Source organism: Equus caballus, chromosome 7 (genome assembly GCF_041296265.1).
Source record: "Equus caballus isolate H_3958 breed thoroughbred chromosome 7, TB-T2T, whole genome shotgun sequence".
Classification (NCBI taxonomy): Eukaryota; Metazoa; Chordata; class Mammalia; order Perissodactyla; family Equidae; genus Equus; species Equus caballus.
This window is the reverse complement of record NC_091690.1, coordinates 28,486,198-28,504,016: the sequence shown is the minus strand read 5'-3', so window position 1 is coordinate 28,504,016 and position 17,819 is coordinate 28,486,198. Positions and strand designations below refer to the sequence as shown.

General features: G+C 34.9%; 1 protein-coding gene across 12 annotated transcripts in view; it reads right to left on the bottom strand.

Moving 5' to 3' along the window:
- ARHGEF12 (Rho guanine nucleotide exchange factor 12) overlaps positions 1-17,819 on the bottom strand; it is a 140,950-nt gene that overhangs the window by 102,143 nt on the left and 20,988 nt on the right. Inside the window, exon 1 of one of the 12 annotated variants that reach the window (XM_070273793.1) lies at positions 1,699-1,877. The exons of 7 other annotated variants lie outside the window; for them this stretch is intronic. The gene's annotated coding sequence lies outside the window, so the exon portion shown is untranslated. Of the gene's footprint in view, positions 1-1,698; positions 1,878-17,819 lie in introns of those variants that run through there. 4 more of the 12 variants (XM_070273792.1, XM_070273794.1, XM_070273796.1 and 1 more) reach the window with 4 other exon arrangements.

The window sequence follows — 17,819 nt, the reverse complement described above, 5'->3', positions numbered from 1 at the left end:
TACAGTTTCCCCCCCCAAAAAAGCACAGCAGGTTATGTAGGATCAGGAATGGAAACTAAATATATTTATAATAAAAACTTCAAAGTAATGAGACTTGTTTCCATAAGCCACACATGAAAATCTCTTACACTGAATAGAATCATATGTTAGAACTGAACTTCAGGTGACCTAGTTCAACCCTCACACTTTACAGATGATGGTAGATGATTTACACAATCATTCAGTTCCTGGCAGAGATTAGGATCCCTATCTCCCGTTCACCCTACTGACATCACTCTTTGTGATGTCAAATAATTGCCATAAAATGTTTTAATCTGCTCATGTGGAAACAGTGGAAAGACTTAGACTGGCCTGGGCTTCATCACTTCATAGTTTTGTTACTTAGGGTAATTACTTGACCTCTTGAAACATAAATTCCCTCATCTATAAAAGAAGGATGGTGATAATTTCGTGACTGGGTTGTTCTAAGAACTAAATGTAGTAGTGTATGTAAAATACCTACATGTCAGTATTAAATATAACCAATACTTGTATCCTAGCACCAAAAATAGTATGTCATATGCATGAGTTTTTTATATCTTCTACTAGACCATAAATCTCGTGTATATTTAAAGTATCGACCATAAAGAAAACGCTCAATAAGCATTTGTTAATATTATGAGGGTTCAACCAGCTTTCAAAATATGGCAAACAGTATGAAAGCTCATATCACTATGATGGAGAGAATCAAATTAACTGAAAGCTTCAGAGCATGTTTAAAAATGTTTTCGGTCTCTTTTCTAAACAGAGAAGTCTATAGCACTAAATACTTTTTAGTGTTATAAACTATGGTCCTGAATCTTTCTGTCCAGAAGAAAAAAACTTGCACCAGGAAAAACACCTTGAGGAGAAAACAAAAAGCCTGCAGCATTTCATACCACTTCTACTTTTTACATTCATGCTTCTACTCCTGTACTCACAGATATGAATGCAAAAAAAAGAAAGGCAGAATGCAATTCCAATGCCATCACAAAGAATTCCAGCAGCTTCTTCATATTTATAACCAACATTTTAGCTGACAAGATAAAAAATACCACAAACTGGACAAAGGATAAAATAATTAAATTGATGAGTGCCATGGATATTACCTTTTCCAAATGGTTGTATATTTCAATTTAGTTTCAAATGAAAAAACAATCATGAAGATCACTCTGTAAAAACATTCCCTTCCCCCACTAGAGGATTAATCCCTGTTCACCCCCATATCCCATTCAAGGTGCCTTGGGTATCAAAAGGAAACAACCATTTTGAAGCTTCAGATAATTAAATCACAATTTACAGAATAAATCAAAGTCCTTAGCTAAGATTAAGGAGAAGTTATGTCAGCTCAGTTCTAAAAATGTAAAAGAACAATGCTGCCTCCTATCCTTTTGAATAAAAATATCCCTGCAATGCTGGATGTTAAAACCTTTGTTCTCAAGCTAAGCAATTAAAGCACAGGTTTTCAAAACTAGGAATTTCTTCCTTTAGGTCAAATTAGGCTTTTTAAAACACAAGAAAACCTTAAAAGCTATTTTAAGAATAACGAATGATGTAAAATATCCTTTTCCTCTTTTATTTTATTCCTGTTATAGGTAAATCCCTTTCACTGAAGCTATTTTTCTACCATTTTGCTACATTCCATACACCACGGAGAAAACAAAGACTGCTATAGATTACCTGGATCACCGGACAAATCAGCAGACAAGTAAAAGCTCAAAAGGCTCGTTTCCATGGAGGAGAACGAAATCCTCACCAAAACATCACTCCCTTAGCAATCCTAGGCTTTTTCTTTACATACACACTCGACATCCTTGGAAAGGCATTTGTCGGATGATTTTACTGACCACAAGGGGGATGATAGGAAGAAACCCCACCTCTTCTCCCACCACCAATCATCTACCATCATCAGCTGAAGCCCAAAACTGCGCTGCTGATAGAAAGGGAAAGAACAGCATCCACGTCCACTGCTCTAGACGATTACAGCATAAAAATACAGAAATGATAAAGAACGCAAATATTTAGCTGACAATTTTTTAAGGGAGCAGACCAAGTAGCTCCCACAAAATTTAAAATTCTTGTAAGAGATCCAATGATAGAGCCACAAAAAATTAATTTTCTTTAGAATTTCCTGAAGTATAATTTTTAGAAAAATATATAGTGTCTCTATCAAAAATAGAGTTCCTCAAATATCCTGACACTTTGTTGTTACTACCGCTCCTTTCTCTAAAGCCAAATAAATTAGGATTTACCAAAGAAGTCTCCTTTGGTTGGTAGTGTGACCCCTTCAAAAATAATCTTGGGTAGGAGGTGGGGGTGGAGGAGAAACAGATAAAAAATGAGAGGAGGAAAAATATTTTCTGCCCCAATAAGCCTAATTAAGTTTGTAAGCAAGGCTGGGAGGACTGAAATTTCTTCATGCTACTCTGTCTGTTTGTGTTTGATTATTGTAATTCTCCCCTTCCCTTCCCTAATTATGCCCCAGGCATTACGATGTCTGGCACTGTTAACCAGCATCCATGTCACTTCCAGTAGAATGAGGGAGGGACAAGAACACACTCATTCAATCTAATCCCTAGAAGCCATCTTATTTTGCGAAAAGAGTAATTTGCCTCAAACATTGCTCTCTAACAAATGCACTACCACACTAGGAAGACTCATTAGCCTCTACTTCCCTTTTCAGAAACATCAACCCAACTTCACAATTTGCACATACACAATTTCTGAGATCAATGAATTAGTAATGAACGAAACATACATTCTTTGTTTTATAAAACACAGTCCCTAAAACATCTGAATATATCTAACTTTAAATTAGAATCCAGTAATCATTTCACTCACATAATTATAGCCCAGGGTTCTGTGAATTTATGAACAAATTCAAGGAACCTGAGAACCACAGTTAATGATCTATGAAGAATCAGCTTCCAAGAAACCACATCTTGGTAAATATAGTTTGTAAAAAATAAACAAACCAAAGAAGAAGAACCAAAGAAGAGACAGATGAGAAGATTTTATGGATTTTCTAAACTAGACACTAACAGCTGTAATGTTTTCCTTGGGTAATATTAAAGAACAAATTTGCTGAATTTATGGTTTACAAGTACTTAACAGAGTAGTGATAAAACTTACCATACAACCACGACCCAGAAATCTCAAGTGATGTGAAAATTTATGTTCACACAAAAACTTGCGCATGGATGTTTATAGCAGCTTTACTGATAATTGTTAAACACCGGAAGCAACCATGATGTCCTTCAACGGGGAAATGGACAAACTATGACTGTGACTCATCCATACACTGGAATAATACTATTTAACAATTTAAAAAGAACAAACTATTAATTCACACAACAATATGGAGAAATCTTAAATGCATTTTACTATGTTAAAGAAGTCAGATGGAAAATCCAAAGATTTTCCTATCATTCCATTCATATGACACTCTGGAAAACGCAAAACTAAAAAGAGACTAGCAGTTACTAGGGATCAGGGGTGGGGAGAGTGGTTGACTACAAAGGGGACACACGGGAACATTTGGAGTGCAGGATCTGTTCTGTAAGACACTAGGGTGGTGGATACATGACTCTACTCTTTTGTCAGAACCCACAGAACTGCACATTACCAAGAGTAAATTTCAATGAATGCTGATCAAACAACAACAAAGCCATCAAACAGAATGTCAGAAGATTCCAAGATGAAAGGTGGACTGTGACAAATGAATCCAAGTGCATTATAAAGTATAAAATAACTGGACTAAGGGGTGGAGGAAAAAGCTGACCTAACTAACTTTAGAAAACAATGTTTTGACTGGAAATTGTAAGGGTAATGACAAAAATAAACACTGTGCTCTAATTGGAAAATTTGTTTCTCGTGTGTATACAGTTCTGAAATAGCTTTCCATGTGCACTAGAAGCAAACAAGTCAGTTAATGGATAAGGGGTCACTGGATGCAGGTTTCTCACTATCAGATAGGGGAGTGAAATACAAACAAGAAAGGAAGACGAGAGTAAACCCTATGGTACTGGATTAAACTCAGAGACAGCAGTGTGAACTCATGTTTAATTTAATATATATACAAATGAATACAGAAACAATTATAGACATGTGTGGATACATGGGTTAGTATACATACATGTATTACCTAGCCCTGCCCCTTGAGAGGGTCTAAAAGCAATGGTACACCAACAGCAACGAGCACACTGAGCGCCCACATTTTGGTTTCTATATATCATTCTCCAATAAAAGGAATCACAGATCAGGGCAAATCTTCCTCAGCAAAAAAAAAAAGAAAAAAAAAACCATTCACACAAAGAAAACACCAGGCTCAGATGACTTTACTGGTGAAGTCTCACAAACATTTAAAGGAAGAGATAATAACTACAGAAAATAAATATTTAAAGGAAGAGATAAATAATCCTACACACGCTCTCTCTGAAAACAGATGACACTGCCCAACTCATTTCCTGAGGCCAATATCACCCTGAAATCAAAACGAGGCAGTGAAATTACAAAAACATGAAAAACCAATATCCCTCATGAACACAGTTATAAAAATCTTCACCAAAATATTAAAAAGCAAATCTATCAATATATACAAAGAATAATATATAATGACCAAATGGGGTTTATCCCAGGAATGCAAAGTTGGCTCAGCATTCAAAATTCAATATAATTCACCATATTACCACTCTACAAAAGAAAAAAACATATGATCATCTCAACAGATGCAGAAACAGCATTTTATAAAATTCAATATCCATTGATGATAAAACTTCTCAGAAACTAAGATAGAAAGTAACTTCTCCAAACTAATAAAGGGCATCTATAAAAAACAAACACAAAGCATCTTACTTAATGGTAACAGATCGAATGCTCCCTAAGATCGAGAACAAGGATAGGATGTCTATGTATCTACTCTCACAACTTCTATTTAACAAGTTAGCTAGAAGAGTAAGACAATAAAAATGAACACAGAAAACGTTTACAGACTGAAAAGAAGTACAATTGTCTTCAACCAGAGAAAAATAATCACCTATGTAAAAAATCCAAAGGAATCAAAAAAACCTAGTAGAACTAATCAGTTTAGCAAGCTAACAGTGCCCAAGATCAATATACCAAAAAAACTGTATTTCTATATACTAGCAACAAATTAAAAATTAATTTTTAAATGTCATTTACAATAACCTCAAAACACATAAAATAGAGATGAAGTTAAACTATACGCAAGACCTGTACACTGAAAACTACAGAATCTTTTAAAGAGAAATTAAAGACTTCAATAAATGGAGAGTGAGATAAATAGAATACAAAGACAACAACAACAAACACATAGATACAGAGATTAGACTGGTGGTTACCAGAGGGGATAGGGAGGGAGAAGGGAAAAAGGGGTGAATAGGCACATGTGTTAGGGGGATGGATGGTAATTAGTCTTTGGGTGGTAAACATGATTTAATCTACACAGAAACTGAAATATAATGATGTACACTTGAAATTTATATAATGTTATAAACCAAACTTACTCAATTAAAAAAAGGAAATATGAAAATAAATAAAATGGGGCTGGCCCCGTGGCTGAGTAGATAAGTTCGCATGCTGTGCTTTGGCAGCCCAGGGTTTCGCCAGTTCAAATCCTGGGCACGGACATGGCACCACTCATCAAGCCATGCTGAGGCAGCATCCCACATGCCACAACTAGAAGGATCCACAACTAAAACTATGCAACTATCTACCAGGGGGCTTTGGGGAGAAAAAGAAAAAATAAAATCTTAAAAAATAAATAAATAAAATAATTAACCCATTAAAATTAACGTAAATAATACACTTTTATGAAAAATAACCATATTTTCCAAAATAAAAAAATCAGTGAGAAAAAAATAAAGTAAAATAAATAAATGGAGACTGAGATTACGTTCATGGATCAGAAGACTCACACTGTTAAGATACTGATTCTCCCCAATCTGATCTAGATTCAACACAATCATACTCAAAATCACAGCATGTTTATTTTTAAACAGAAATTGACATGCTGATCCTAAAATTCATATGGAAATACAAAGGATGTAGAAGAGCCAAAAAAATTTTTAGGAAAACAACAAAGTTGGAAGACTTATACTATCTTTTTTCAAGATTTAAGATGAAGTTAAGGTAATCAAGACATAAGGATAGGGATATTGATCAAAAGAATATAACAGAGAGAATATAAACTGACCCATGCATAGATGGTTGAGTTTTTAATACAAATGCCAAGATAATTTAACAGGGAAAGAATTGTCTTTTATACAAACAGCACTGGAACATACGCCAAAACAAACACACACACAAACAAACCTCAACTATTACTTCCACCATACACAAATGTTAACTTGATATATATCATAGTCCTAAACATAAGAGCTAAAACTTCTAGAAAAAATTAGAAGAAAATTCTTGTGACCTTAGATTAGATCAAGATTTTTCGGATAGTATCCAAAAAGCGAAAACACAAAAGAAAAAGTTGATAAACTGAACGTCATCAAAATTGAAAACTTCTGGGGGCTGGCCCCGTGGCCAAGTGGTTAAGTTCACGCACTCTGCTGCAGGCGGCCCAGTGTTTCGTGGGTTCGAATCCTGGGCACGGACATGGCACTGCTCATCAATCCCTGCTGAGGCAGCGTCCCACATGCCACAACTAGAAGGACCCACAACAAAGAATACACAACTATGTACTGGGGGGCTTTGGGGAGAAAAAGGAAAAAAATAAAATCTTTAAAAAAAAAAATTGAGGGGCTGGCCCCGTGGCCGAGTGGTTAAGTTCTCGCGCTCCGCTGCAGGCGGACCAGTGTTTCGTCAGTTCGAATCCTGGGCGCGGACATGGCACTGCTCATCAAACCACGCTGAGGCAGCGTCCCACATACCACAACTAGAAGGACCCACAACGAAGAATGTACAACTATGTGCCAAGGGGCTTTGGGGAGAAAAAGGAAAAAAATAAAATCTTTAAAAAAAAAAAAAAACTGAAAACTTCTGTTCTTTGAAAGACACTGTTAAGGAAATAAAAGGACAAGCCACAAACTGGGAGAAAAATTTTCAAAACACCTGATAAAGGACCCATATCTTACATCTCAATAAGACAAGCCAATTTTTTAAAAGATCTGGAAAGATACTTCACGAAAGAAAACAAATAGCAAAAAGCCCATAAAAACAACATTAACCATAAGAGAAATGGAAGTAAAAAATACAATGAGACTGTCATTCACACTCACTAAAATTAAAATGAGTGATAACGCCAAGTGTTGATGAAGATGTGGAGCAAGCGAAACTCTCCTACCTTGCTGGTGAGAATGTAAAATAAGAGAGTCACTTTGGAAAACAGTTTGGCAGTTTCTCATAAAGTTAAATATATACAACTTAGCCATCCTACTTCAAGATTTTCACCAAAGAGAAGTGAAAATGTACAATCACAAAACCTTATATCCAAATGTTCAGATTTATTCAAAATAGCCAAAACTAGAGACAATCCAAATATCTATAAGCAGGTAAATAGATAAAGAAACTGGTAGAGCCACACAGTAGAATACTATACAGCAAGAAAAAGGAGCGGAGTACTACAATATGCAACAGCTTGGATGAAAAAGCATTAAAGAACACAGACATAAAAAGATTATACACTGGTAGATTTCATTTACACGAAATTCTAGAAAAGGCAAAACTCTTGTGACAGAAAGCAGAACAGCAGCTGTAGGAGATTAAATGAAAAAATGCATGAGAGAACTTTTTGGGGTGATGGAAACATTCTACAGTAGTCCCCCATCCACAGGGGATGAGCTCCAAGACCCACAGCAGATTGCCTGAAACTGCTAATAGTATCGAACCCTATATATACTATGTTTTTCCTGGGATAAATGCTTAGTACAGGAAAAACACAGTAGATAAAAGTTACAGCCATGGTGTAAAAGTTATAAAACTTTTATATGTAGGTTATAAAGTTATAAAACTGTTTAATGTGTGTGTATATATATATATGACATAAAAAACTTTTTTATGTATATTGATATACATTTTAAATGTAACTTTTATAAAAATTATAAAAGTTACACAGTGTAACTTTTGCAATTTGAGATATGAGAGCAAAACCAGCAAGAATTTCTTTTTCCTTCTGCAGAATTTCACAAATAGAAGATTCCTTCTTACCATAGACCTTAGTTAGCAACCTCAGCATATGATTTTTTTTCCTTCTTTATTAAGTTGATAGCTTTCACCTTTTCACTCAAAGGAAGCACTTCACGCCTTCTCTTTGGCATATCTGAATTGCCAGCATGACCACTCTTAGACTTTGGGGCCAGGAACTGAGTAAAATAAGGGCTACTTAAACACAAGCACTGCGATACCACGGCAGTGGCTCTGATAACCAAGACTGCTGCTGAGGGACTACACTACAGCACGCAAACGTTGGCCAAAGGAGTGTGACACTCCAGGCAGCAGTGCGACCGCACAAAATTTCATAATGCTGTTCAGAACAGCTGGCAATTTAAAACTTATAAATTGTTTATTTCTGGAACTTTCCATTTAATATTTTCAGACTGTGGTTGACCGTAACTGAAACCTCAGAAAGTGGAATCATGGCTAAGGGGGACTACTGTCTATCTAATTATAGTAGTGTTAGTTAAAACTGTATTTACTCGTCAAAGGTCATCAGAATACACGAGTTAACTTTAATAACATGTAAATTGTATCACAAAATAAGTCTATTTTTTAAAAGATAAAAGGAAGAGAATAGGTCCAGAATTTAAACAGCTGATAAACTTCCTTCTCTAACTTCCTACCTAAAATATTAAAACCTACGTTGTTGCTTTAGATCAACACAAAATCCTTAGAATTTCGCAGGAAAATAAACCTTTATTTCAAAAATAAAACTTGAAAGGTTGAATATTTTAAAAATTTAATTCTTACTTCCGGCATATTATTTGGAAAAATATTTAACACTTCAATGAACACTATATCAATATGACGACTTACTTCAATACTTTAAAGCCCAAGTAACTACCTAACTAGGATAATCTTACCAGAATATTCCATCTCTCTACCAATGGAGAAAACTGACAAACACTACTTTGGCCAGGTGAGGAGGTCATCATCCAGGTCATAAATTGTGTTGCCAGTATGTACCCTTGATATGAAGTGATGGAAACCACACTATACTTCTGTGATCTTCCTTCCAACAACCGGTAACTCCAGTCTAACCATGAGAAAAACATCAAACAAATGCCTATGTAGAGGCATATTATAAAATACCTGACCAGTACTCCTCAAAACTGTCAAGATGATCAAAAACAAGGTAAGTCTAAGAAACTGTCACAGTCTGAGAAACTTTCACAGCCAAGAGGAACCTAAGGAGAAAAGACAACTAAATGTAACATGGTATCCTAAGTGAGATCCTGGAACAGAAAAAGGACAACAGGTTAAGGAAATCAGAATAAACTTTGGACTTTAGTTAATAATGTATTAAGAACCAGTCATTAATTATAACAAATATATCATAGTAATATGTTAATAGAGGAATCTGAGTGAAAGTATAGGGTACACGTTCCTCTCTGTACTAGCTTTTCAATTTTTCCATAAATCTAACCCTGTTCTAAAAAATAAACTCTTAAAAAAAAAGCCCTCTCCCTCTCACCACCGAATTAAAAAGTCCATCTCACCAGGAGAACTTAGAATGTTACAGGAAAAGGAAAGGAAAGATACAAGGCGAAGGGAATCAAGAAAAGGACTGTATGAATGCTAATTTAAAGAACATGATTATAACTTTGGTAGAAAATTATATTATAAAGCTTCTTCTTCTTTCTTTTTATTTTTTACTATTTAGTGAGAGAAGAGAAAGCATAAAAAAAAAAGGGCAAAAGATGATCTAACAGGGATGTTAAAAATACTCTTCCTCCTGCTTATACAGCTGTACTGGTGTTTTGACGTCAATCTCAAGACTCCCGTGGATTATAGCAACAATTCAGTCTTTGGTGTTTGCCGTATAAATTTCAAAGCAAAACCAGTTATTAATGAATGTTCAGTTTCCATGATGAGAAGACTAACTTTGCTTAAAATCTGAGAAATACAGTGGCTAACTATGGGGGAAGAGGGACAGGACTGGACACGATCGTTCTGACCACGCTTGAGTCCAAGTCTTCTCTCTCAGCTCTTTAAGTCATAAATCTTCTCCTTCTTAATCATCACTGGAAATTAAAGTGAAATGCCAATCTCTTTCATTTCCTTTACAAGTGTGAAAAAGACTCAGTTGGGTAAAAGCACATTATTACTGTGTCCTTCAAAATTCAGGGTTGATATCCAAAAATTTTTGAAATTTCAAAGACTGGAATATCTGTGCTTTGTATGGTGGATTTAACTTAATAGAGCTATGTTAGTGATTTGAATCACTAATTTACATGAGTCAATGTAATTGGTTATTCATAAAGCATATACTTCGCTAAAACCATCATAAATTCCTCACTATTCAAAGAGATGTGCTTTGAGAAATTTTTTTTCCTAAGTTTGTAACTACATGAGGACTGAGATTGTTATACCAAAATTCACAAGGTTAATTTTGCATATTGGAAGGTAATTTCTACTGTGTTGGATATGTTGTATTCTTGAATTAAGAAACCTCAAGAGGATATTGATTTTTAGCTTTGTAAACCTTTGGAGTTGAACAGAAAAATCACCTAGAAATGTTCAGTAGTTCAATGAAGCTATTTTTATCAAGTATCATAACAGTTAGCTATATAGAATAATCCAACTTTATCTCCAAAAGTACCTCCTTACTCTTTATAGATGATTAAATCAAAAGGAGTGAATGTTTCTTCTCTACCTAAGGATAAAATATTCCAGGAATGTAAAAACTGAACTGTTAGAGACAATAAAAAACTAGGAACTAGGCAATTCATTTTTACGATAAAAAGCATTATCTGAAAGTCATAGCATCTTTCCTACATTGAACAATGGTTACACTCTGAAATGATCATAGGAGAACACAGGAGGCACCACGCAGAAGTTGTTAATGAGAGCCACTAGATTATATTTAAAAGAAGCACGATAAAGAGAAGACATTTAACTATTAACTATTAAAATACATTTTTCATATTTTAATTTTGTTCTCAAAATGTTTTTTATTTCCACCACTATAAAAAAAAGAGTTGCAAATTAAAAAAAATATGGGAAAGAAACATAGAAGGGAAAATATCACCTAAAGTCCTACTATTCATCATTATTTCACTAGTTAAATAAAGTATACAGCTATACAATAGAATTTGGTACAGTCACAGAGCATAGGACTCACAACCAGCTACAATAATTAAAAACAAGACAACTATTGTTAAAAATCCCCTGAAGTAGATATTATAATAGGTATTACAGATAAAGAGACAAAAGCTAAGTTAAGCCAAGTAACTTTCTCAAGGTCACTCAGCCAACAAATGGTAGAGACAGCATTTGAAACCAGACCTATCTAATTGCAAACACTATTTCTGCAAAAACTTGGAAAATTTTGTGGGGCAAAACCCCACAAAAATTGAGCACCTATCTTACCTCTAAAAAACAAACTTCAGTTTTCCATAAATAAATCTTTCAAATGCAAGGAGTTAACCAAGGAAGGATTCCTCTACTCTACTGCTCACCTGCCTAGGGAAGATCAAGATATGTCTGAGAGCAGACCGAACCCTGCAAAGCTAACTGATTAATAATCAACTGGGAGAAAAGTCTGTTAGACAGAACTTTGTACTGCGGCAGTGTATGACAGTGTGCAGTGAAGTACAAATAACTGTAATTTAGGGGCATGAAATAATATCAAGCCAATGTTAAAGATGGTCTATCTATTAGAACAGATAAGAACTCTGCTTCCTGAATACACAGAAAACATTACCAGAGTAGATCAGAGCAGTAAACAATTCTACTGAAACCCAGATGGTGGGGCTAATGGTGACTGGTTAAAAAAGGAGAGAGCTGTACATTCTACTGTAATTTATAAGGCATTTTTACTGTAGTAGAGGTTACCTTTTGGTTACTATTAGTTATCTAGTGTTCTCTTAAAAGTTTTAGTAGTTTTAAGGGTGGCACCAAAAATTCCAATATTCAAAAGTATGAAGGTAACACAAAAAAGTTTAGAGTACCACTTCCCTAGATTATAATCCAAGTTAGTGCCTTAAAAATTGGGTTATAAAATACCTAAATAACAGCAGCTTATCCATCCAAAGTCAGTTTTGGTGAGTCACGTTTTACATTATCCCCTCAGTTTTTTATTAAAGGTCATTAGAAAAGACATAAAAAAACCTGCTCATAAATTGTTATGAAACTGTTGTAGGAGACACTGTCCCCAGTATTGTCTTGAAACTCACTTGAATAATATTTTTTATGAATTTTATGGCAAATAATAAAAATTGGGCTTCTTTGTTACAATGTAGGAAATACAGCCACCAAGAACCAAATCAGATTTATTTTTCCCCACAGCATCCGGAAAGCAGAGCAGCTTAATCGCAACAGCTGTATTAACCCTCACAGGGGTTAGGTTGTGTGTGTGTGTTCTGTATTACAAACCACTTGACATCCTTTTTGTGAAAATGGGGCATAACCATCATAAGTAATTTTTAAAAGTCAAAATAAGTTTAAATATTGAAGGCATTTTTCTTTAATAGTAATGATTCTAATAAATATCTATAATCTGACTTGGGGCGAAGCCCCCTACCAAAATAACTCCTTTTTTCAAGTTTTTAATTAGGAAAAAAATCAAATCTCATTTGATCCTGTGAGGTACATAGTAGTATAAAAGTAAATATTATTCTCCCAATATAGATTAGGAGAGTTAGGCTCAAAAAACAGAACAAATAAGTTGACTTAATTATCATATCATCCTTGAGGGAGACAGCTGGGATTCCCAGTAATTCTGACTCCCATATGCTTTCCTCTATATCATAATACCTTAAATAGAACTTCCAGCCAAGAAAACATAACATTAAAATATTAGACAATAAAGAATGACAAGAAGACAGAGGGAAGGAGATGGCAATGGCGGAGGGGAAAGGAGAAAAAAAGGAAGGGAGAAGGAAGGAAGGAAGGAAAAAAGGAAAGAGGGAAGAGGGAGAGACCAATCAACCATTCATAACAGCAGTGAAAATCAAAGTATCTAGGGAAAAACTTGACAAAAAATGTTTTCAGATCTCTATGGATAAAATTACAAATTATCACTGAAGAACATAAGAGAAGACCTGACATTTCTAAAAAAATACCACGATCATGTATCAGAAAACACTATCATAAGGATGCTCATTTTCCCCAAACTAAACTAAATACTCAATGTAATTAAAATTAAAAACCCAAGGGGCTTTTTATGGAACCTGATAAGCTGATCCGAAAATTCACATGAAAAAGAAAAAGTCAAGAACAGCAATAAAAATTTTGAAAAAGAAAAACTGGGTAAGGAGACTTACTCTGCTCATAGAGCTTAAATAATCCAGACAGTTTGGTATTGGTATAGAAACAGCCAAATAAACCAATGGAACAGAATAGAGAGCTCAGAAAGAAATCCACAAAATAGAGGGCACTGCAAATCAACAGGGAAAAGACAGACGGTACAAAAAATGGGGCAAGAAAACTGGTTATCTATAAGGAATAATAAAACTCGATCTGTACCTCATGCCACATTCACAGTATTTTATTAGTTTAAAAACTCCAGCTGTAGAATATATCCAACATGAATTTAATTTTTATAAAGTTAAATAAATCTGTCCCCCCAAAAATTCTATAATGTTGGAAGATCCATAACTATGTAGCAAAAGTATACAAACACACATGAGAGCAATAAACACCAAATTAGTGCTTACTTCTGGAGAAGAGAAGGAGAGTAGGGAAAAGTAAACAGGAGAGCCTCAACTTTATCTGCAATTTTTATCCCCACCCCCAAAAAAGATGCTGCTAGGTAGTAGGTGGATAGATGCTCATTATATTCTTTTTTTGTCTTATGCTTGTAATATTTCACAGTGAAGCAAAACGAGGGGGAAAAGGAAATTTAAAACTTAGATATTGCAGCTAATAGAGACTTCCATTATTGAATAACACTGAGAAAGCATAGATTTTTTTCCTTTTTTAAGTTTAGAATTCATTTAAAGAATAAAACATTCTTATATACCTCTAGAATACTACTTCCGTTAAAACTGCATCACTCCTATTAATCTCTGTAAAATGATAAATGTAATGCTTCAATGGCTTATACCACCAGTTCACTAACTTAACACTCTAAAATTTATGAGTAAGCACCAGTTCTGAAACAGCTCTCCTTTATCTTTGAAATTTATTATAAACTTTCAATTAAAAACAAAAGATTTGAGTGCACACTACCGTAGTCATTAGTCACCATATAAGAGCATGCTGCTATCATGGAGACAGCTAGACACCATGGACAACACCAATCTACTTTATCAGCAGCTAAAGAATGACCACCTATATTATAAACACTGCCAAGTAAAAATAACTTAAGAGCCAGATAATATTTATAAAACTTTTCTAAAAGGAAAATGTACAGAAAAAAACATGAGTTTTAGTATTGGTCATATTGAGGCCAAAATCTGGCACAGCCACTCAAGACTTTGTGTGACACTAAGAAGCTTACTGAACTTCAGTGAACTCCAATTTCCTCACAAACAATTTAACTAAGTACTTGCTTTACAGGAATGTTGTGAGGATTAAATGAGATAAGTGTTTAGGCCAGTACTTAGGACATACCAGGTAATAAACAAACGCTGATTTCCTTTAATAAAAATGCTACTTAGGGGCCAGCCCTGTAGCCTAGTGGTTAAGTTCAGCACGCTCCACGTTGGCAGCCTGGGCCCAGTTCCCAGGCATGGACCTACACCATTTGTCAGCAGCCACGCCGTGGTGGCAACCCACATACAAAACAGAAGAAGACTAGTAACAGATGTTAGCCCAGAGCGAATCTTCCTCAGCAAAAAAAAAAAAAAAGCTATCCAAATATAAGAATACTATCTTAAATTCCACATTGTTTTCTTCTCTATTCCACAATGAAATCTTTGGGCCTTATTTTATCATTTAAAAAGTATTCCAACAGATTTTTTAATTATTAAAGGCACATAAACAAAAGAAATTATAGATTTTTTTGTGCTGTTCTACAATCCTTGGAAAAACTCCCACCAACGTGTTTTTCCCCAAAACTATAGGAAGTTTCAAATCTATTCACATATCACAAAAGTTCTGAGATATGAAGAAGAGAATTACAGATCAATCATTTGCTCTTTCCTTCCCATGCTGTGACCCCCTACTTGTGTAATCGCCCAAAGAATCAGATGCAATAAGACTGTTGGACAGTAATTAAGCTTCTTAAAAGTACCCAGCTCTACTTTGCCACAGCGTAGTAGTGACTGGTTAAATTTTTTTCTTTTCTATTTATTTCTATCCATCTATGGAATATATGCTATCATGTGACCTTGGAGAAGGGAAGATGGGCAAGTTCAGAATTAGGAAACTGGAATCAGGATGTTGGAGTCAGACTGTGGTCATGTGGTCATATTAATTTACCCGTGCTCACAGCCAGAAAAAAGGACGAGATCAGCCAATGCTTTTGTGGAAAAATAAGGAACTTCATATTTGATATGCAAGAACAGAGCACTTACTGTATTATGTTATTGCCCACAGCATCATGAAAAGATCAAAAAAGAAATTTAATGTAACTCCCTCAAAGCAGATACATTTAAATTTAAATTAAATTTCAGGTCATCAAGAAAGATCCTGTTGGTATTGTTTTCTGTTTTTAACTGACTGTTTCTCCAGAGTCTTGCAACAGAGGAATAGTTGGCAGGATTTTTTTTTCCTGCCTCTTTTTGTTATTGTTACTGAAGTGCTACCAGGGGTACATGTAATTTCTAAAATTTGACCTAAAAATTATTCTTTCCCACTTGGGAGGTGCCCCTTTTCACTAAGATACAACTTCAGAAGTAGTGCACATAAATTGGTGAGCAAGTCAACTAAGACTCATCGAGATAACCAGGTTCACTGACCGGCAATCCACAGGGTAACAGATGTCAGAAACATATTATCCTCATAGTCATATTACCTATTTGTTCCTCTCAATCTTAGCAAATTAGAAACAGGATCTTCAACAATATATAGGATTTAAAGAAGTGAAGTATAAGGAAAAGGGAACCTGAAGTTGTTAATTATCTGATTAAATTTAAATACCCCCAAATGAGAAAACAGTTTTTTAAGAGCCAAACTTCCATCTCAAATTCTTCACATTTACATTAAACATCCAGAACCTCGGGGGTCACCCTAGATCCTTCATTTTCCTTTATCCCTGTATCTAACTGGTCACTACAGTCCTCTCCAATCCTACCACCACTGCCCTAGTTCAGGAACCACTCATATCTCCCATCAGTCTCCTAAACTGCACTCCTTGTCTCAAGAATTACTTGTCCCTGGTCACCCAGAAGATTACTACTACAGTTTTTCATTAAAATAAAAATCAAGTATGCAAATAAATACCACATAGAGTTTTCACTCAAAAACAAAACATCTCTAATTACAAAAGCAATATATATTCATTGTTGAAAGCCTAGAAAATACAGACAAATATGCAGTAAGACAAAAATCATCCATAATCTCACAACCCAGAAACGCTTTAAAAATTAGTACACCTGGGAGACTTTTTGCTTAAGCATTATACATGTATTGTTTTCAAACATAATTGGCATTATATTTGAAACTTCATTTCCTACTTTCACATACCATGGACACCTTCCCATTAAGGTTTACTTGAAAATGTCTTTAGTGCTTATAAAATATTCTATCAAATGTCATACAGTAATTTAACACTGGTCTCCTGGGAGCTCCTTGCCACTATAATTTCTAGGTCTACCTCTTCAGAGGCACCAGACTTAGATTGGTTCTTCTTCACCCCTAAAACAAATAATGGTGTGGGTGGCATCTTTGTATAAAAATTGGCAACTAAATCTTTATTTTCTTTATGTCTTGAGATATATACCAAAATTGGCATTACTAGACCAATAGGTTTGAGTATTTCTTAGGCTTCTGAGCTATCTGTCAAATTATTTTCTATAAAGTTTAAATCAACTTACATGCTCAACTGCAGGGTTTAAGAGACACTGCCTTACCACAATCCTCCCTAGCATTAAGTATTTATTTAAATTGCAATTACAAAAAGGAAAAAAAAAAAAAGATGAAGTTCCTGACACAGCAAGGCATAGCCTCAGAGATTCTTCTCAAATTTTTTGCTTGGTATCCAAAATTATGCCTTATGCTATGACACTATACCTTTTATCCGGGTTTATTTGTTCATTCATTCATCTATTGAACTATTTACTGCCTGTTGTCTTCCAGGTACTGAGAACACAAAAGTAAATGAGACAGATAAGCTCAGTAAAGCTGGAAAAATTAGTTTCATGATTCCTCCATCCAAAGCACTGTCCTCAGAGCTATCAAATTCCCTCTCTACTACCTACCTACTGCATCCCATCTGGGCTCAGTCCTTGAAGAGAGGCAGTCCCTACGCTGATCAATATGACATCTGTGATAATGGAAAGTGGTGAGATAAGAGGCTGGAAAAGTTAGACAAAGACCAAGTAGTGAATGGTCTTGAACTCACGTTAAGGAACTTGCCATAAACCTGTAGGCTGTTGTTTCCCATACTTAAGCACCTCCTTAATGATTTGCCACAGTCACATAACCCCTGAACTATTAATTAACATTTTTCTTTCAGTAACATTACTTTCATTTCAAAAGGAAACTTTATTTCGCTGTTATAAATAAAA